Source organism: Vulpes vulpes, chromosome 7 (assembly GCF_048418805.1).
Source record: "Vulpes vulpes isolate BD-2025 chromosome 7, VulVul3, whole genome shotgun sequence".
Classification (NCBI taxonomy): Eukaryota; Metazoa; Chordata; class Mammalia; order Carnivora; family Canidae; genus Vulpes; species Vulpes vulpes.
Genome location: NC_132786.1, coordinates 18,571,446 through 18,593,302, shown reverse-complemented (window position 1 = coordinate 18,593,302; position 21,857 = coordinate 18,571,446). Strand labels below are relative to the sequence as shown.

General features: G+C 40.1%; 1 protein-coding gene across 5 annotated transcripts in view; it reads left to right on the top strand.

The window, feature by feature from the left end:
• The first annotated feature begins 5,297 nt into the window (after positions 1-5,297).
• Positions 5,298-21,857, top strand: part of LOC140599793 (adenylate cyclase type 1-like) — a 531,081-nt gene continuing 514,521 nt past the window's right edge. For 3 of the 5 annotated variants that reach the window (XR_012002783.1, XR_012002785.1, XR_012002784.1), the window contains exon 1: positions 5,317-5,609. The gene's annotated coding sequence lies outside the window, so the exon portion shown is untranslated. Of the gene's footprint in view, positions 5,610-21,857 lie in introns of all 5 variants that reach the window. The other 2 variants (XR_012002779.1, XM_072765019.1) reach the window with 2 other exon arrangements.

Here is a 21,857-nt window from a genome sequence, read left to right as displayed (position 1 = left end):
AAGTGATGATATTTTCAGTTTTCAGTGTCTACTCCTGCTAGATCCCAGTCTCAATATAGGTCACCTTCTTCTTTATCAAAATCAGCTTTTTCTCTCTCCTTAATGGTATCCCAAATTTTGGGCTGTATTCTTGACACCAAGCTGCAAAGAGAAGTGAACACAATACTGTCCCCAGGAAGTTCACATTTCAGTTGGGGAGAGATACAATTATATATACCATTAACTATAACAAAAATAAGAGATAGAGGTACAGACCAAAGACGGAATTAATCGTTAAACTAAGAACATAAGGATCATAAATTCATTTTCTAGTAGCCATTAGCATCTACGTGCTGTCTGCTTTGACTATTTTCCAGCGTGCCCACATACACTTTGAATTTTGCATCAGACCCATGTGTTTCCTGTTCAAAAATACTTAATTTCATTTTTACAAGTCACCATTAGATTTTTTTTAAAGAACTTGACAAACTGATCACAAAATATACATGGATAGTGATGCGGTATTTCTCTGTTTAAAGTTTACATTATAGATTCTGACTAGAATATATATGATCGTGCAAAAAAAAAAAGTACTTGTATTCCTATTCAAATTGCTTCTGAGAAGCAAATCTCTAAATATATTATGGAAGGCAATAAAGATATTTTGTTTCCTTATGAAAAAAAATATATAGAATAGTAAATATATAAGAATATTCTAAACAATTTGAAACGAGAAATAAAAGGGAAAGTAGACTTACACTTAGATAGCAAGACATAGAGATATAGAAATCAAAAGAATGTCAGAAAGAGACAAATCAATTAATTAAACAGTATCTGAAGCAGATCCATGCATATATGGAAATCTGGTAACAGTTACAGGTAGCATTTCAAATTGGGAAGAAATAGGTGAACCATTTAATGAAAGTTGTTGGTACCACTGATCATCCCTATGGAAACAAGAAAAAAAATTGGTTTTCCTTTCCTTCCTCCCTCTAAAAAACAAATGTTCACATCACAGAGCTGTTACTCTATTACGTGGTTGTTATCAGGAATGAAGTACATTTATGTGTAAAAATTTGAAATGATCTTCAGACTGTAAAGTAAAAAAAAGCAAGTTATAGAAACAATCTATACAGCATAATCTTATTCACGTGTGTTTGTGTAAGGGAGGGGAGTGAGAAACCGAAAATCCCAAATATTCATGTATATATGAATATGCATGAAACCCCCAATGTACATGTATGTATGAAGACACACAAAACCCCCAGTATACATGTATATGTGAATACACATGAACAGAAAAAGTATATACATGCCACAAACTGCTACCGTGGTGACCACGAGGAGGAGTGTTAGAGCCAGGTGGGAGTATATGTGGGAGTATATTAGTCTTCATTCCAAACTCCATAATTGCTTAATTCAAAAAGAAATAATACTATGGACAGTCACATGGAAAGGGTTGTAAAAATTATAAGTCACTAAATAAGTACATAATTATTTAATAAATGAATCTGTTCAGCGAGCTTTCATGAAGTCTTCTTCCTGCTAGTCATGGGCTGGCTCAGTGGTTTTCCAAATGTGGTCTGGGAACTCCTCAAGTTTTCTAATGCTATCTCAGGGGGTCCATGAGGTCAAAGGAATACTAATATGTTTGAGAAAAGCTGGTAGGAAAGGAATAACTTGGAAAAGGTAAGGAAGGGCCAGGTTGCCTAGAGTTTGCCCTTCCTCGTTGCCATTTTTTCTTCCAGGATCATTTCAATTTTAACAAGGCTTTTTCTGAACCCCCCACCCTCAATTCCACTTTCCTCAAAGGTCCAGCACTACTTCATTTGTTACTTAAAAATGCCACTTCCATAGAATTTTTTTTACACGTGTGTACAAAAGTCTTGTTTCCCCACCCCGTTTCTATACTTCAAGCTCCTTAAAAGTTTGGGTTTTGTTTTTATTTTTAAGTAGTCTCTACACTCAACATGGGGATTGAACTCACAATCCAGAGATCAAGAGTCACATGCTCCACCGACTGAGCCAGCCCGGCACCCCCAAGTCTGGCCATTTGTTTGAGTGAAAACTGTTGGGCTGGCGGGATCAAGGGGCATTGGGAGGCACCAACAAAGTGGCGGTGGACCCTCCGTCTTGTCACCCTCGCCTCGGGATTTTCCTGCCACCAGCAGACCCTCCGAGGACACATCCTCTCGGGAAAACAGGACCTATGCAGGAAACTGGAACCACACCTTATCCAAACCCCCATATAAGGGCATAAGCAGTTCTCGCCCCATACCGATTCCCCCCCAGTAACAGGCCCTAATACCTATCACCCCATTGGGACACAGCCTCTTACCCCTCCCCTTAAAAAGCTCGCCTTGGGCAGCCCCGGTGGCTCAGCAGTTTAGCGCTGCCTTCCACAGGGCGTGATCCTGGAGACCCAGGGGGTGATCCTGGAGACAGGGGTGGGGGTGTGGGGGTGTATGTGATCCTGGAGACCCCAGGCATGATCCTGGAGACTCCGGGTATGATCCTGGAGACCCAGGGGGTGATCTTGGAGGCCCGGGGTGGGGTGGGGGGGTCGGTGATCCTGGAGACCCCGGGCATGATCCTGAAGACCGGGGATGGAGTCCCAGGTCGCGCTCCGTGCTTGGAGCCTGCTTCTCCCTCTGCCTGTGTCTCTGCGCCTCTCTCTCTCATGAATAAATAGAAGAAATCTTAAAAAAAAAAAAAAAAAGCTCGCAGGTACTCCCTTTGGGCGCGACTTCCCCAGCTGTGCTGCCTTGTCTGAGAGCGCATCCCAGAGCGCTTGCCTCCACCCACCATTGCTGGGCCTGTTTCATTTCACTACCAACCAGATCAAACCTATTATGAAAAACACGTAACACGTGTGTACCTTCTACCTGGAAGCATGTGCACCTTGCGAGGGGGGGTGGGGGGTGGGGGGTGGGATGAGGGTGAGGGGGGGTTGGGGGATGGAAAAAGTCATTGAAGGAATTACTTGGACATCCTTAAGGCCTGACAATTCATTCGTTTCTCCAACTGCTGTCCTATTTATGCAATAAAGAAAACTTTCTGACAATCTTAACCTATTAGTCTCTCGGAGACAGAACTATCTCTCCTCGTTTAAAAAGTAAATCGCCGACTTTAAAAATCGATTTCACCTTTTTTTTTCCCCCACTGGTGGTGGTGGTGGAATTATTTAAACACTTCCAAGGCTCAAGAGAACATCAGTCCTTCCGCATCAGGTTCCATCATTCATGAGAGCGAGGAGCGAACTCAGGTGGCAAGCCCACGCTGCCCCCACGATGTCCCATCCACACGTTTCTCCACCTATAAAATTCCTCGCTTGCTAGCTCTTCACAGTCTCCATCCACTTGGTCATCCTTTGACCCTCCGCCGTATTCACCCTACCTACGGGACCCCGATCCTCTGCAGGAAAACGAGACTTCTGCAAGCAAGTTACTTAATTTTTTTTTGTAACAGCTTTATTGAGATATAATTCACATATCATATAATTCAGTATATAGTTCAATGACTTTTGGCATATTCACAGAGTTATGCATCCATCGCCATAATCAATTTTACAAATTTTCATCACCCTAAACAGAAATCCTGTATCCCGTAGTCATTACCTGACAATCTTCCATTGCCCATTCCCAGCCCTAAGCAATGACGAATCTAGTTTCTGGACATTTCATATAAATGGAATCACACAATATGTGGGCTTCTTTCACTTAGCATATGTTCTCAGGGTTCATCTATGTTGAGGTTTGTATCAGCATTTCATCCTTTTTTATGGCTGAGTAATATTACATTGTATAGACAAGCCATATCTTGTTTATGCACTCATCAGTTCATGGACATTGGGATCATTTCCATTTATTTTAGTTATTATGAATAATGCTGCAATGAACATTTGTTGTTTTAATAAATTTATTTTTTATTGGTGTTCAATTTGCCAAGATATAGAGTAACACCCAGTGCTCATCCCGTCAAGTGCCCCCCTCAGTGCCCATCACCCAGTCCCCCCCACCCCCCGCCCTCCTCCCTTTCCACCTCCCCTAGTTCCTTTCCCAGAGTTAGGAGTCTTCATGTTCTGTCTCCCTTTCTGATATTTCCCACACATTTCTTCTCCCTTCCCTTCTATTCCCTTTCACTATTATTTATATTCCCCAAATGAATCAGACCATATGTTTGTCCTTGTCCGATTGACTTACTCCACTCAGCATAATACCCTCCAGTTCCATCCATGTTGAAGCAAACGGTGGGTATTTGTCATTTCTAATGGCTGAGGAATAGTCCATTGTATACATAAACCACATCTTCTTTATCCATTCATCTTTCGATGGACACCGAGGCTCCTTCCACAGTTTGGCTATTGTGGACATTGCTGCTAGAAACATCGGGGTGCAGGTGTCCCGGCGTTTCATTGCATCTGTATCTTTGGGGTAAATCCCCAGCAGTGCAATTGCTGGGTCGTAGGGCAGGTCTATTTTTAACTCTTTGAGGAACCTCCACACAGTTTTCCAGAGTGGCTGCACCAGTTCACATTCCCACCAGCAGTGTAAGAGGGTTCCCTTTTCTCCGCATCCTCTCCAACATTTGTGGTTTCCTGCCTTGTTAATTTTCCCCATTCTCAAGGGTGTGAGGTGGTGTCTCATTGTGGTTTTGATTTGTATTTCCCTGATGGCGAGGGATGCAGAGCATTTTCTCGCGTGCATGTCGGCCATGTGTATGTCTTCCTCTGTGAGATTTCTCTTCATGTCTTTTGCCCATTTCATGATTGGATTGTTTGTTTCTTTGCTGTTGAGTTTCATAAGTTCTTTATAGATCTTGGAAACTAGCCCTTTATCTGATACGTCATTTGCAAATATCTTCTCCCATTCTGTAGGTTGTCTTCTAGTTTTGTTGACTGTATCCTTTGCTGTGCAAAAGCTTCTTATCTTGATGAAGTCCCAATAGTTCATTTTTGCTTTTGTTTCTTTTGCCTTCGTGGATGTATCTTGCAAGAAGTTACTGTGGCCGCGTTCAAAAAGGGTGTTGCCTGTGTTCTCTAGGATTTTGATGCCAGTTACTTAATTAACCGCGCTGAGCGCCCGGCGGCGGAGCTCCGCCCCCCGTGGGCGGGGCTAACGCAGGCGGACCGATTAGCCGGTCCGTCATTAACAAATGATCCCTGAATCTTCCTAGGGGAGCGCAACGCACAGCAAGGCCCAATCAGAGGCCGCGGCTGGGGAGGGGGCGGGGCTGGGCAAGCGCCTTCCCACCTCCCAGCCTCCCGCCGCGGCCGTGGGGCGGCGCGCTCCTCGCCGTCGCCTCAGTTGCTGGGAGAGGGAGGGCGGGGGCGGGGCCTGAGGTGGGCCGGGACCGGGGCGGGCGGGGCGGGGGGCACCGGAGAGAACGGCGGGGAGGCGAGGGCCGGCTGGGCGCCTTCGACGAGCGCCGAGGCGGTTGGCGAGGCGGACGGGGCGCAGCCTTCCCGGTGCGGGGAAGCTCCGGAGCCGGCGCCCAAGCTGCCGCCCCGCCCGCGCTTCTGCCAGCGCCACCTCATGCTGCCCCGCCCGTGCTGGGCTCGGCCGAGACCCCGCCGCCCGTCCCCGCCCCCGGCTCGCCGGTCAGCGGCTCTTCGCGGTTCGCCACGCAAGGTGAGAGGCGGCCAAGGTGGGCGCGCGGGGGGAGGGGAGCCTGAGGAGCCTGAGGAGCGGCCCCCCCCGGACCTGCTGTCGCGTCGCCGCCGCCGGGGGTGCGCGGCGGGGGAGGGGCGCGGAGGAGGGTCCGTGTCGGCGGCGGCGGCTCCGCGTTCTCCTCCGGGGCTGGAGGAGCGCGCCCCGCACTTTGGAAAACCTCGGCCGGAGCGGGCTGCGCTGTGTAGCTCGCGGCTGCTTGGCCCGCTGCATCCGGTTACCTGCTCCGCCCTCTGCCTCCCCCGGAGCTTCGTCCCGGGTCCGCACGGCCCGAATCACCCGGTTCGGACCCACGTTATTGGAGCCGGGGGTGGTGGGCGGTGGGTGAGGACGGAGCGACGGGGACTCTTCTGCGGGGAGGCGTGTGCAGATCCGGATGCTGTTTTCTGTCCTGCACGGAGGTTTCGGGCTCTAACGCGTTCCCCGATTTCTCTCCCTTCTGCTCGGGACAAAGAACCAAGAGACGGTATTTTGGTTGTGTGTGTGTGTGTGTGTGTGTGTGTGTGTGTGTTTGCATTGGAAGGTTTTCTTTCGCTACGGTAAAGGGTAAAGAGAAATAGAAGGGAGTGATTGTTTTGGGGGGGGGGCGCAGGATTTTCTTGTATTTTGTAGACGACGGCTGGATGATGTGGAAGTTGCTGTTCTCTTTGGTGGTGCATTTGTTACTGGGCAATGAGACTTTTGACAGGTAGTTCCCATTGCGAGCGTTAACAGGTTTGAGACCTTTAAAAAGTCCAAGTAAGCGCAGTAATCATCCTAGGAGAATGAGGATTGTAAATTGTGACTTTGCCAATACGGGAGCACCTCCTTTTTAAAAGTAGAAGGTAATTAGAAACGGGAATGATTCGTTTTTGATGGATACTTTCAGAGGGTCTGGTTGATGACGTTTGAGATAAAATGCTAATTAAGTAATTGAGCCTATGTAAGGGGTGTATGAAATCGGTGCTATAGATAGACAGTAGTGTTAGACTCTTCATTTGGTTCTGTGTTTGGAACAGTATCTGGCCTAGGGAGCCAGTTTTCCAGCGGTCTCTCAGTTTCTGCAGGTCGTGCCAGGGAGGTACTGTGACTGCCCTTGGTTTCTGCTTTTGAAAGATGTTTGTATAAGGATCAGCCTTGGAAGATAGAGATAGTGTCTTCCACCGGAGCAAAGAGCAGGCCTGCGTGTGGTCCAGTGTGGTGTCCCCCGGAGTTAAAGACAGGCGTGCTTAGTACCCACGATACAAGATTGGGGTGCTCTAAGCTTAGGTTTCTTCTGGTGTAACACAATCCATTGCCTGTGCAGGTGTCAGCTGGCCCTTTGACCTTGCCTGCTGGGAACTGGGGTTCCGGGAAGGAGAGCAAAAATGTTGATGCTTCGGTTTATGCTAGCTTTGGCCTACGTTATTATTGTGAGTAGCTAATAAACGTCCCTGGTCTCTCAGCCATGAGTCTGCCTTCCACCATGGTAAGCTAGCCTGCAAATAGGCTGAAGTCTCAGATCTTTCACTCTTGTTTTCTCTCATGTGGCCCACCTGTTGGAAATTCAGTACAGGTGAAACAAATATTAGTTCTTAATGTTTAGACACAGTCTAAGGTCTCTTTTATTTGCATTTTAATTGGTTAAATAGGCTAGTAGTCAATCGGGATCTGAATTTTGCGTAATTCTAGAATTAAGGTTTATCATGTGCCTGGCCATGACATTCAGACCTGAATGAATGAGAACAGGGGGAATAAAAGCTCCGAAACTAAACTCTGAGACAGGTTTTAAGTTCCAGATTTCTCAAAATGTTCTATGCGATTCTAGTCTAAATATATTTTATCTTGGTGTTTGTATAAGCAGCAAGAATTCAAGAAAGCATATAAATTGGAAGGTAATGGTTTTGTTTTTATACTGAGAAAGACAGAGTCTCTAACAAATGATTCTTTAAATACACTGTTACAAAAGAGGGTCATTTTCTATAAATTAAAAATACTACCTATCCTGAATCTTATTAACTTGAATATGTTCTTCCTTCCTCTCTCTCCTTGTGAACTTACTCTAATACTAGCTGAGATAAAACTTTAGCCAGCACGTTTCATAAATAAATAGGGTTCATTTCATCATCTCTGTTCTTCATTCTCCTAATGAACTTGTGGGTACAGTCATCATGGATGAAACTATATAATCCCTACAGGAGCTAAGCTAGTTATATGAGTTGGAGAACTATGAGTTGGAGGTGAGGAGTGAAAGGGAGGCGGGCAGCAAACTCAGCTCTTGCAGATTGTCATGTAAGAGAAGAGAGGGCCAGTATTTTTTTAAGATTTTATTTATTTATTTATTCATGAGAGATCAGAGACACAGAGACACAGGCAGAGGGAGAAGCAGGCTCCCTGCAGGGAGCTGGATGTGGGACTCTATCCCAGGACCTGGATCATGACCTGAGCCAAAGGCAGATGCTCAATCGCTGAGCCACCCAGGTGCCCTCAGAGGGCCAGTATTGAAGGATGTGTGTGTGTGTGTGTGTGTGTGTGTGTATATATATCCTATATATTGAAGGATATATATATATATATATATATATAAAATATATATCCTATATATTGAAGGATATATATATATATAAAATATATATCCTATATATTGAAGGATATATATATATATATATATATATATATATATATAGTATTTCTTTTAATGAGAAGTCTGGAGCCCAGATTTTTGTGTGAGCTTTCTCTAGTATTAGATAATGGCAAGTAAATTAAAACACACACACACACACACACACGCACACACAGGCCCATTCTTTAGGCCAAACAAAACAAGTTTTGTTGAGGCCACAATCATGTTGCAGTTATACTTGTCCCTTTTAGATAGTGGTTTTCATTTAGCTCTACTAGAGGCACTGGTATACTTATTAGACTTTTAGGGGTATCTGGATGGCTCATTTGGTTTAGCGTTGTCTACCTTCCGCTCAGGTCGTTATCTCACAATCCTGGGATCCCAGGATCAGAGCCCCAAAGGCAGGCTCCCTGCTGAGCAGGGAGCCTACTTTTCCCTCTCCCTCTGCCTCTCCTCCCTGCTCATTCTCTCTCTCAAATAAAGAAATAAAATCTTTAAAAAAAATTAGATTTCTAAGCCTAGCCCTCCAGAGAGCCCAACTTGGCATAGTTTTAGAATTCTAGAGTATAATATTAAATTCTAGTGTTTCATTAGGTCAAGCCATGTTATATTCCAAAACAAAATTGATCATAGGAGGATTCCTTAGGAAATTAAGACCAACATTCAGGGTATAGAATAATAGTTTTCAGCATTATCAAACCTGATATTTCTATAAACCATTTTTGGTGTTCTCTGTTACCCTAATTGGAATTCATAGAAAATCTTCTGAAATGTTTTTATGCAAAAGAAATAAAGCTAATTTATAATGAAAAAGAATGTATTATTTATAAATGCTCAGATACAATTACAGTAACTACCAAGACCCCATTGAGAACATGGGTCAAAACTGTCCTTTGATAAGGCTGCCTGCCAGTTGGAAGGAATGAGGATGAGTGACCACATGCTAAAGTTGGATGAGCTACCTCAGGTATGACTGCCATTTTCTTAGTGTGCAGTTATATCCAGGAAAGAGGGAAGGATGTAGAAAACAGATTTTCTTTAGGTACATTATAGGTACCTGAAGTCAGAAAACAAACTGATCTTGGAGAAATGGTACAACATTGTACAATATTTTGTAGTGTATTCAGCAAAAGAGTAGCAAACTCTAAGCTGTTTTGAAAAGAGTACTGAGCATACCCTTGAAAAGGGTCACATTATTTATCCAGGGAAGAGTAAAAAATAAGAACCCATCAATTTTTTTTAGACTTCTTTACTAACTGGCAGTCTGTAAAATGTAACTGTCGATTTTGGGATTTGATTGCTTTGGGTTCTTGGTGAGAAGTGTAAATCACCTTGTGAGTACAAGATACAGTGTCAAGGAATTAATAGTATTTAAGATTGATCCATATTGTCTACCAGTTTTATATACAAACAGTTCTATATACAATATTCACCTTGTTAATGGAAATCATACTGTTGTTTTCAATTTGTGGCTATTAGGAATAAAACTGTTATAAATATTTGTGGACAAGTGTTTATGTAGTATGTTATCATTTCCTTGGGTAAATACTAAAAATTGGAATTTCTTCTTTGTGTCATAAATGTATATTTATACTGGTTGTACTGTTCTGCATTCCCTCCAGCGATGTATGAGAGTTCTAGTTGGTTCATATCTTTGCCAGTTTGGGTGTCATTAGTCTTTAATTTTAGTCTTTCTAGGATGTGCAAAGGGGAGTCTCATGGTTTTAATTTTCATTTCCCCGATGAATAACGAGAGTCTTTTCTTGTGCTTATTTGCTATTATAGCTTTTTGGTATAATTTCAGTTTTTCTTTTGCAGAGTTTTAAAGTTAAGTAATTGGTTAATTATTGATAAGTAAATATTCTTTATATACGTTCTATATCCTGGTCCTTTGTTAGATACAGTTTTTTTTTTATAATTTTTATTTATTTATGATAGTCACAGAGAGAGAGAGAGAGGCAGAGACACAGGCAGAGGGAGAAGCAGGCTCCATGCACCGGGAGCCCGACGTGGGATTCGATCCCGGGTCTCCAGGATCGCGCCCTGGGCCAAAGGCAGGCGCCAAACCGCTGCGCCACCCAGGGATCCCTAGATACAGTTTTATACATATTTAACTCCTGTAGCTTGCCCGTTCATTTTCTTTCTTTCTTTTTTTTTTTTTTTGCCCATTCATTTTCTTAATGGTGTCTTTTGAAGAGCTTAAGTTTTATTTTATTTTATTATTTTATTTTATTTTATTATTTTATTTTATTTTTTTAATTTAATTTAATTTAATTTAATTATTTTTTATTTATGATAGTCAGAGAGAGAGAGAGAGAGAGAGAGAGAGAGAGAGGCAGAGACACTGGCAGAGGGAGAAGCAGGCTCCATGCACCGGGAGCCCGACATGGGATTCGATCCCGGGTCTCCAGGATCGCCTCCCGGGCCAAAGGCAGGCACCAAACTGCTGCACCACCCAGGGATCCCAGAGCTGAAGTTTTAAATTTTGATTGCCTGATTTATCCATTTTTTCTTTTATACTTAGTAATTTTTGCGTTTTTTTTTTTTTTTAAGATTTGTTTAATTTATTTATTCATGAGAGAGAGAGAGAGAGAGAGAGAGAGAGGCAGGCAGAGACACAGGCAGAGGAAGAAGCAGGCTCCATGCAGGTAGCGAGATGTGGGACTTGATCCCGAACCCCCAGGATCACGCCCCGGGCCAAAGGCAGGCGATGAACAGCTGAGCTACCCAGGGATCCTCCTGTGTGTGTGTGTGTGTGTGTGTGTGTGTGTGTGTGTGTGTGTGTGTTTGTGTGTGTTTAAATATTTTATTTATTTATTCATGAGAGACACAGAGAGAGGCAGAGACACAGGCAGAGGGAGAAGTGGGCTCCATGCAGGAAGCCCGATGTGGGACTTGACCCCGGGACTCCAGGATCACACCCTGGGTGGAAGGCAGGCGCTAAACCGCTGAGCCACCCAGGGGTCCCCGTAATTTTTGTGTTCTAATAGTTCTTTGCCTACCCTAAGTTTACCAAGATTTTGTCTTTTCAGTATTTTTATAGTTTTAGTCATTGTATTTAGATCTGTAATCTATTTTGAGTGATTTTGTATGAGGGTTGAGGTTCATGTTTTCAACCATATGTTAAAGTACTGTTTATTGAAGAGAGTACTTTCCCTTATATCACTTTGTGGCATTTTTGTAAAAAGACATTAGTTGAACATAAATCTTTATTTTTATACTTTTCTGTTCTGTTGATCTATTCAGTAGTAAAGTGTTTTTTTTGTATTGATGTAGCTTTTAAAGCAAATTTTGAATTGGACAGTTTTGTTCTTTTTCAAAATTGTTTTGCTCTTTGAAGTCATTTGCAATTCTTCATAAATTTTAGAATCAGCTTGTTAATCTCTACATGAAAGTCTGCTATGATTTTGATGAGAATTGCATTAAGTCCAGATACCACTTTGGGGAGAATGATTGAACAACATTGACTATTCCTACCTATAAACCTTTTATTTCCTGTTTATCTAGATCTTTAATTTCTCTCAGCACTATTTGATCATATTAGTCTTGTACAGTATTTGTGAAGTTTATATTCCAAACTATTTTACGATAATGTTGCTTAATGATATTGGTGTTTTTAAAAATATCATTTCCAACTGTTGCTAGTTGCAATACAATCAACTCTTGTATAGTGATTGTATCCCATTATCTTGCTAAATTCAGTGATTAAATCTTAGTAGTTTTTTGTGTATTCCTTAAGATTTTCTATGTAGCCTATCCTATTGCTTACAGGTAGGTAGTTTCAACTTTTCTTTCAATTCCTAATTGTCATTTTTTCCCCTTACTGTGCTAGGTAGGACCTCCAGTACAATATTGAGTAGAAGTTTAATTTCACTATTAAATGAGAGATGGCATCCTTGCCTTATTCTTGATCTTAGGAAGATGATGTTAGTTGCTCACCATTTATATGTTAGATCTATGAGCTTTTTACAGATGCCCATTATCGAAATTAAGATCTTTTCTATTCCTAGTCTGCTGGGTATTTTAATCGTTTTGGATGATGAATTTTGTCAAATGCGTTTTCTGTATCTATTAAAATGATCGTGTGGGTTTTCTCCTTTTTTCTCTTAATGTGGTAAATTATGTTGACTTTCAGATGTTAAACTTATCTTGCATTCTGAGGATATGCTGTACTTGGTCACCTTTATGTGTATTTCTGGACTTGGTTTGCTAATATTTTGAGGACTTTTTTATGTTTATGAGGAATATTGGTGATGGTTTTCTCATATGTTTATCTGATTTTAGTATCAAGGTAAAACTGGCCTCAAATGTGTAAAGTGTTCCATCTAATTTTCTGAAAGACGTTTTGTAAAATTAGTATTAGTTCTTCTTTAAACATTTGACAGAATTCAGTGAATCCATCTGTGCTTAGAGTTTTCTTTATGAGAAGGTTTTTGATTAGGGATTCAGTGTCTTGATCAGGGCGATTCAATTTTTATATTTCTTCATGAATCCATTTTGGTAAATTGAAGAAAATTTTCTGTTTCATCTAATTGGTACATTTTTAGTATATGTTTGTTCACAGTATTCCCCAAACCCTTTTAATGTTTTCGGGGCCTGAGCAATGTCCCAGACCTCTTTTGTTTCTGTTTGTAATGTGTATTCTTTTTCTTGCTTGCTATTATTGAGGGCTTACCAACTAACTTTTGGCTTTGTTAATTTTATTTATTGTTTGTCTCTGCTTTTTTTAAAGGTATAATTTTCTCGCTAAGCATATGTTGCCACCTCAAATAAATTGTTTTAATTAACATCCTATTAAAATATTTAAAAATTTTTCTTCTGATTTCTTTTGGGTTGCTTAGAAATGTATTAAAGATACATGGGGATTTTCTGGATAGCTTATTCCATTGTAGTAAAAAAAAGACAACTCTAAGACATAAATCTTTTTTTTTTTCCTTAGAGTATTTATTTATTCATTCATGAGAGACACAGAGAGGCGTACATAGGCAGAGGGAGAAGCAGGCTCCAGGCAGGGAGCCCAACATGGGACCTGATCCCAGGATCCTGGGATCACTCCCTGAGCCAAGACGTAGATCTTTCAAAGTTATTGAGACATTTTATGTCCTAACATATTGTCTATCTTGGTGACCATTTACGTGTATTTAAAAAGAAATTAAATTCTATCTACAGTTGTTCTGTGTAGTATTCTGTAAATGTTAGGTGAAGTTGGTTGATAGTGTTGTAAAAATGTTTATTTTATTGGTTTGGTTTTCTTTTTCTTTCTTTTTCTTTCTTTTTTTTTTTTCCGGTGTACTCGTTCTATCAGTTACAGAGAGAAGAATGTTAAAATCTTCTATCATGATTGTTGACTTACCTTTTATTCCTTTACTCCTGGTTAGTTTTTGCTACAGATATTTTGAAGCTTTATCTTATTGATTAATTGCCTGCCCTTTTTAACTCTCTGAAATGTTGTTTATCTCTTGTACTACTGTTTCATGAAGTCTACATTGTTTTTACATTAATACAGCTACACCAGTCTTCTTACCTCTACTTGAATGGTATATTTTTTCCATTCTTTTACTTTTAACCGTTCTATTTAAAGTAGGTCTCTTGTAGATAGTGAATAGTGGTGTCTTGGTTTTTTACCCAACCTGTAAATTTTTGTTTTTAATGGTTTAATTCATTTACATGTTAAGTAATTATTAGTATGGTCGAGTTTAAGACTACTTCTTAAAAATTTGTTTTCTCTTTCTTCCTGCTGGGCCTCTAGTATGTTTGCTTTTCTCCATCCCTTGGCAGCTGTTCTCTGGTAAGCGTCCCAAAGTCTTGCTGTGCACCTGCATGTTAGCCTTCAGCGAAGGCCTTGGAGAAGCCCTAGAGAGACTACTGGCACCCTCACTCTTTGCAGCTCTCTTCTCTCCAGTGCTTAATTTGCTTCAAGCCCCAAATTCTCTGGCTTTTTAAGCTGTGTTCTACTTAAGCTCTAGTTCCCTGAATTGTGGCTGAGAGATAGTCCCCAGGTAGAGAATCAAGACCTATTAGGGTTTACCTCCTGAATTTCCCTTTTTTCTTCAGGGAATCACAGTCCTCACTGCCTGTTGTTCAATGCCCAAAGATAGTTGCCTCATATATCTATCCCCGTTACATGTAGTTGTACGTGGCAGGCAAACTTGTCTTGGTACTGGTTACTCTGTCCTGGTAGGAAGTTGATGTCAAATACTATTATTACATTGCATTGCACCTTTTTAATATGCTCACATGTGGGTAATTTGGTTCTCGATCTCTAGATTTTTTTTTTTAAGATTTTATTTATTCATTCACAAGAGACACAGAGACACAGGCAGAGGGAGAAAAAGGCTCCTGGTGGGGAGCCCAATGTGGGACTCGATCCTAGGACTCCAGGATCACGCCCTGGGCCAAAGGCGGATGCTCAACTGCTGAGCCACCCAGGTGTCCCAGATCTCTAGATTTTTGTCTGATTTTTCTTAGAGAACTCACCAAGTTAAACTATCAAGCTACTTGCATGAGCCCTACATTTCTTCCTAAAACCTTGACCCCCCCCCCTTTTTCAAATTTACTCCTGCATTTTCAAGTACGTAGTAGACCAGTAGTCTCCAAAATGGGATATATGTGTCCCACATTACGAGGTAACATAATTTATTGAGTTGAGGGGAAAACATTAGAATTTAAGTTAAAGTACTTTGATAAGTAGATTGTCATTAATAAGCATGTCAAATGGCTGCATTTCACATATGGTATACAAAGCATTCTAAGAGTGGGGGAATTGAGGCTGCTGTAAGTCTAAAAGTTACTTTGTCTGATTTTGGAATATGTGTTCACTTGTCACCTGTAGTAACAAGGATTACATGCCTTAGGAAGTGGAATGCATATTAATCCCCATTTGCCCTCTTAAATTAAGTAGTCCCTTGTGCTGCACAACCTGTCAAACTGTACACAGCTGCGAGGGAAGGAATAGGATTTCTATACTGCAGACCCTATTGTGACACTCCCCCCTCCAATCCACCCCTAGCTTGCTGGTGCATACACATACATACGTATTGTAATACAATTTACATGTTCTTGGATAAGTTGGCTTATGGGTTGTAGACTCTGATTTTAACTAAAATGACTGAAAAATTGAAGATCATGGTAGGCCATTATGAGGACCCGGACATAAAGCCCTGGGATCTCAGTTCCTAGGGAATTCCCATATGGAAGCCACTCATGAAAGTGCCTCAGTTTCAGCAGCCTGGAGAGTCCCTTAGTTATAGGTTGTAGGGTATGTGTAATAATTATAAAAAGTGATCCTTAACTCCAATTAATAGCATAGAGAGTTGTATTTAAGTCTGTCATCAAGGTTGGATGCTAATAGCTCAGCTCCTCCCAAGTTTCGGAAAATATGGAAAGCTGCTCAGGGCTCTTCATATCTGATGACTTCTTTAGTGTTATGTAGAGGGATAGATACTTGTCATTTCCTGGCACCTGAATATGCAGTCAGTGGTAGATTAGCCAGCAAGATCTCTATTCTATGGAAAGCTGTAATTGTTGCTGTTCCATTGTTTATTGTATCAGGTATATGGAGTGATGGATTTTCCAACCAGCCCTAAATTATTTGAATCTTTGAAGTCTCATTTTTTTTTAAGCTATGATAAAGATAATACTAATTTGTAAGCTAACAGCATTAGAGTGGTAGAACTGATACTTCATAGGCTCTTTATCAGTCTTTTATTTTTTTATTTTTTCTTTATCAGTCTTATTGTGAGGTTAACATAAGTGATTTTCTAACCAAATCTAATACGTGCCTAAAAGTTTCAAAATTACCAAAAACCCTCTTTGAAATTGACATCCTCTGAATTAATGATGAACTATGCCTTAAATGTATATTACATCTTGGACCATTAGAGGATAGTGGTATGAAGCTATCATGACTAGCAAAACATTTAAAAATATTTTACCCTGATTTTGTTCTTTCAGAATGTCTTGTATATGTGATTTGTTATATACAGGGTACTCTAGTACTATAGTATATGCACATAATATATACATAGGTGCATATTTAAACACGTGTTTAAAACAACACGTGAACATAAGTGTCAGCTGAATTGCCTCAGTGTTTTTCCGTGTTTACCTTGTCTTTCAAAAATGGTTTTCAAATCCTCTTCTAAGTTGTAAAAATACAGGATTCTTCAAAGAACTTTGGTCTAATTTCTTCTAAAACACATTGTCCATAGGTACTCTGGTCACAATACAATAAATTTATTTATTTATTTTATTTATTTATTTTTATTTATTTATTTATTTATTTATTTACATTTTTATTTATTTATGATAGTCTCACACACACACACACACACACACACACACACACAGAGAGAGAGAGAGAGAGAGAGAAGCAGAGACATAAGCAGAGGGAGAAGCAGGCTTCATGCACCGGGAGCCCGACATGGGATTCGATCCCGGGTCTCCAGGATCGCGCCCTGGGCCAAAGGCAGGCGCTAAACCGCTGCGCCACCCAGGGATCCCTTATTTTTATTTTTAAAAGATTTTATTTATTTACTCATGAAAGAGAGAGGCAGAGACACAGGCAGAGGGAGAAGCAGGCTCTATGCAAGGAGCCTGACTTGGGACTCAATCTGGGGACTCCAGGATCACGCCCTGGGCCGAAGGTGGCGCTAAACCATTGAGCCACCTTGGCTGCCCTACAATAAATTTAAAAGTGGGACTCCTGGGTGGCTCAGAGTTTTAGCGCCACCTTTGGCCCAGGGAGCTGTACTGGAGACCCGGGATCCAGTCCCATGTCAGGCCTTCCTGCATGGAGCCTGCTTCTCCATCTGCGTTTGTCTCTGCCTCTCTCTCTCTCTCTCTTTCTCTCTCTCTCTCTGTCGGTCTCTGACGAATAAATAAAATATTAAAAAAAACCCAATAAATTTAAAAGAAAAATGTCATATATAGTAATTGGGATTTATAACTGCTGGAAGATCTTTTTTTTATCTTCCTTATGAATGAATAGTCTTTCTGGGATCTCTTGACTGTCTGTATTCAACATTAAGGATAACCAGGAGAAGAGCCTATAGCACATGACGTTAGTATCTGCCTTTTGTACTGGTGCATGTGGATTTATGTTTCTTCTGTTCCTTATCTTCTAGACTTGACTTGTGTGTCACATGCCTTAACTTGCTTTTACTACCCTCAGCTCATTTCCCCACCCATCTTTTGGTATTAAGGCTTCCATTCCATTTCTCTGACCCTTCCTTTTTGGTGTCCTGTTGTCCTCCCTGTGTTTCTTTCTTTTCTACTCTAGAGATTAGAGTGAGGAGATCACCTAGGACAAGGCCTTAGGTATTTGGACATGTTATGGGTGTGTAGGATGGAAACCTAGAAAGGACACTGAGAAGAGGTAGGAGAAAGCCAGGAAAATGTAGTGTCACGGAAGCCAAGCAAAGAAAGTCTTAACAAAGTGGTGGTTCACAGTGTCGCATTCACGCAAGGTCAAATAAGAGCGGCCAAAAACATTTTAGTGTTAGAAACATGACAGTCGTGCAAAGCATATTTTGATGGAGAAGTAGTAGTGGAAACTCTGTTGGGGTTATACAATGGGTAGAAGTAAAGAGATGTGGATAGTTAAGACAACTCTAGAGAATTAAAGGAATTATGCAGTAGTTGGAGAGAGAAATGGAGTTATTATTGCTTTTTTGTAAACGGGAAAGGCTTAAGCATGTTTGTTATATGAAAGAAGAGTTCAATTAAATGAGCTATCAAATATACCAAAGAAGGGATTTGTGAGGTGTTCTGAGAAAGCAGGATTGATTGATCGAAGGCATAGATGGAAAGATTGGTGACTTTGAATAGAGGGAGAGACATTTTGTTACCAACAGGAGAGAAGGTAAGAGTAGGTACACACACACACACACACACACAGGGTTTGTCTACATGTGTGCAAAGTGGATTGCATTTCCCGGTAAAATGTATTATAACTGCAGATCTTGTTGAGGCCCACTTGCTACTGGAGATCATACATTTATAGTGATACCTGTCTGCCTTACTGTGCCACTCAGCACTCTCTGAAAAAAAGCAAAGTATTTTAGGGAGTGCTATTCAAAATGTGGTTCAGAAACTTCTAATAGGGTCTGAAATGAGATCGTTTGCCACAGGAAAGTATGAGGGAGCAGGGACAGCCTGGTTCCTGAGATTCTTAGAAATATTCAGGAAGCGAACAGAGCCCCACACTGAAAAGAAACTGCTGCAAATAAAAGTTGATGAGAGTAGGAACTTAAGGGTAAAGAGGAGAATAGACACAGATACATGTGGGAGGGGGCACTGGAGGAGGCAGATCTCAGAAAGTATTAGGGAAGTGGTCACACTTAAGTACCTTAGGTTTAAATACTTTGTGGTAACAATATAAGAGGAAACCTTTGAACTCTGAATCTAGGAAAGCCTTCTCAGTCTGTTTACAAATCTTACATAGGAAACTTAAAAGTATAGGAAAAGCCATCCAACTATAATAAGGTTTATAGAAGGTATTGTAATTTTATGTCATTGGAAGATAGTATAAGAAAAAGGACAGTAGTCCTATGAATAACAGATCTAAAGAGGTGAAGATAGCAGTATACTTTGTCTTAAAGCACAGATATAATTTCTACAAAATAAGCTGGAAAAATAAAACAGTATGTTATGAAAAAACAAAATAAACTGAATTAGAAAAGTTTGTAAATGAACTCCTATGTTATAGGAGATCATGAAAAACTGACAAGACTTGAGGAACGAATGAGAAATATTTCAGAAATGAAGATAAACCAGAAAGTTCTTGAATGAGCAGACACTCTAGAAGGTACCACAAAAGAAAGAAATGATGGAAAAAGACAAGTGAAAACAAATCAAGTAAAGAGCTGAAAGAAATTCATACAGTGAGAAGAAGATCTTATATGCATGTGCACATAAGTATATGGACATTAATAAAAGTGCCCGGACTGACAAAAGAAACAGGAAAAAAACAAAAGCAAGAAAATGCCGTTAAAAGATGAACATCTATATTATAAGGGTTCATCATGTGCTTAGGAAAATTGAAACAACAGCCACCACTGAAATGTGTTCTAGGGCTTTTAAAGGAAAAAAAAAAAACAAACTTTGGGCACCTACACAAAAAGACTACATCACTTAGGTGGAAAGAATGCCAGATTATCATTAGACTCTCCAGCATTAGTACTTAAATCTGGAAGACTGGAGTAAAGATTTTTAAGATTTTTCATAGAAAAAAAATGTGAATTGAGGCACACATCCAGCCAACTGATGTTTAAGCATAAAGACCACATATAAGAGCTTTAAAAGTATTGTTCCTATGAGCCCTTCCTAAGGATACTAGATTTTGTTGCATTTTATTTCTCACTTTGGTATGCTTGGTGATATATATATATATATATATATATATATTTTTTTTTTTTTTTTTACTTATTTGGGAGGAGTGTAGACATGACCCTTAGCCCCAAACATAGATTCTCTTTTTTAAAAGGTTATTTGTTTATTTTTTAGCTTTACTGAGATAAGATTAACATACAGAAAGCTGCACATATTTAAATGTACTGTTTGATGAGTTTTGGTATATGCAAGGATAATCCCCTATAACTGCAGTATAATTAAATTAAGGGAATTTGACATTAGTACAGTGCTATTATCTAACTACATGATCTATATTCAAATTTTGTCAGTTGTCACAATAATGTCCTTCACAGCAGCTTTTTCACCCCCTTTGATGGTGGGGGAAATCCAGGACACAGATTGCCAGCACGTACTATGGAATAGATTTGTGGACAAGTTCCAGAGGGTGAATTTCCAGCAAATCCCACTGGTACAGCACCAAAGTGTGAGTGATGGCTGTTATCTTTTCTAACAAGGTCTGACTATTGAGCTCTGAAGGGAAAATTCTTCCTTGGGTACTCTGTCCTAGCCTTAGCAGGAGTGGCTATTTTGTATCATATTTATGACATCTGCTGCTGTTATATTCTTGAGCACTGTCTCAGCTTCTTACTGGCCACTCCTACTTATCCCAGTTCCTTGAGGTAGTTAATAATTATTTCTGTCAAATGTTGTTTTTTCAAACTTAATGTTTGATTTCTCTCCTTATTCATCATTTTTGGCAAAAGTAATGCGTCCTCTTCAGTGCTTTACATTAGGAAACCATGATGTCCTCTTGTCCCATTGCTGTTGTTTGGCTTTCATCATCACTAGTTTGAACTGCCAGATTTCTCCACTTTTCCCCCTTTGTAATTAATAACTTCCTGTGAGATACTTTGGGTCTCTGTCAGTGTTCTGTTCCCAAAAACTGTAGATAGCATCCACTGCTGATTCTTCCCTTCATCATTTATTATTGTGATGTTGCAAAATGGTGATTTTTCTGTCCCTCTCAGCTTAATAGCTGATACTGTACTGTATGAATGAGACTTTCCTTTTCCATTTATTACTGTGGGCTTGTGAAATTTTGTTATATTATGAACCATTCCTTTCATTATTTTGATAACCACATTGTTCCAATTTGGGCAGTAGGAACCCCTTCAAGTTGAAATCTTGTCCTTTGACATACACCTATTGATTGTTGAATACTTCTAACTTTCTGGCAAACCAGATAGTTTCTAGGCTTATCTTCTACTTTTACTGATACAGCCTTGGTTTTTCTCTAAGGAGCCCCAATTCCCTTTTTAGTGAAGTCCAACTTGTCTTGTATGAATTTTTCTTTTGTTTGGTATTAAGAAATCTTTACCTAACATGTTTTCCTCTTGAAGTTTCCAAGCTTTAAGTTTTACATTTAGATCTATGATCCATTTTGAGTTAATTTTCATGTGTGATATGAGGTATGGATCCAAGTTCATTTTACTTATGGATATTTAATTTTTCCACCACTGCTGTCGAAAAAGCCATCCTTTCTCCTACTGCACTGCCTTTGTCAAGTATCAGTTGTCCACGTATGTCTGGGTTTATTTTAGGGCTTTCTGTTCCATCGATCAGTTTGTTATTACACCAATACCATGCTGTTGAGTCTTGATATTAATGCCAAGAGATCTTTTAGCAGGAAAACAATAGCAGGATGTTCTGCAGGGAATTTTTTTTTTTATTTTTAAATTTTAATTCCAGTATAGTTAACATACTGTGTTATATTAGTTTCAGGAGTACAATATAGTGATTTAGCGTTTCTATACATTATTCAGTGCTCATCATGATAAGTATACTCTTTAATATCTATCAGCTATTTCACCCACCCCCTACTCATCTCTTTCTGGTAGCCATCAGTTTGTTCTCTATAGTTGAGTCTGTTTTTTGGTTTGCCTCTTGTTTTTTTTCTTCATTTGTTTTCTTAAATTTCACAAGTGAAATCATATGATAATTTGTCTTCCTCTGACTTCTTTCACTTAGCATTATAACCTCCAGATCCCATCCATGTTATTGCAAATGGCAAGCTTCATTCTTTTTATGGCTGAGTAATTTTCGTGTGTGTGTACAGGTGTACACACCACCTCCTCTTTATCCATTTGTTGATTGATGGACACTTGGGCTGCTTCTATAATTTGGCTATTGTAAATAATGCTTCAGTAAATGTAGAGTTCCATGTATCCTTTCAAATTAATGTTTTTGAGTTGTTTGGGTAAATATCCGGTAGTAGA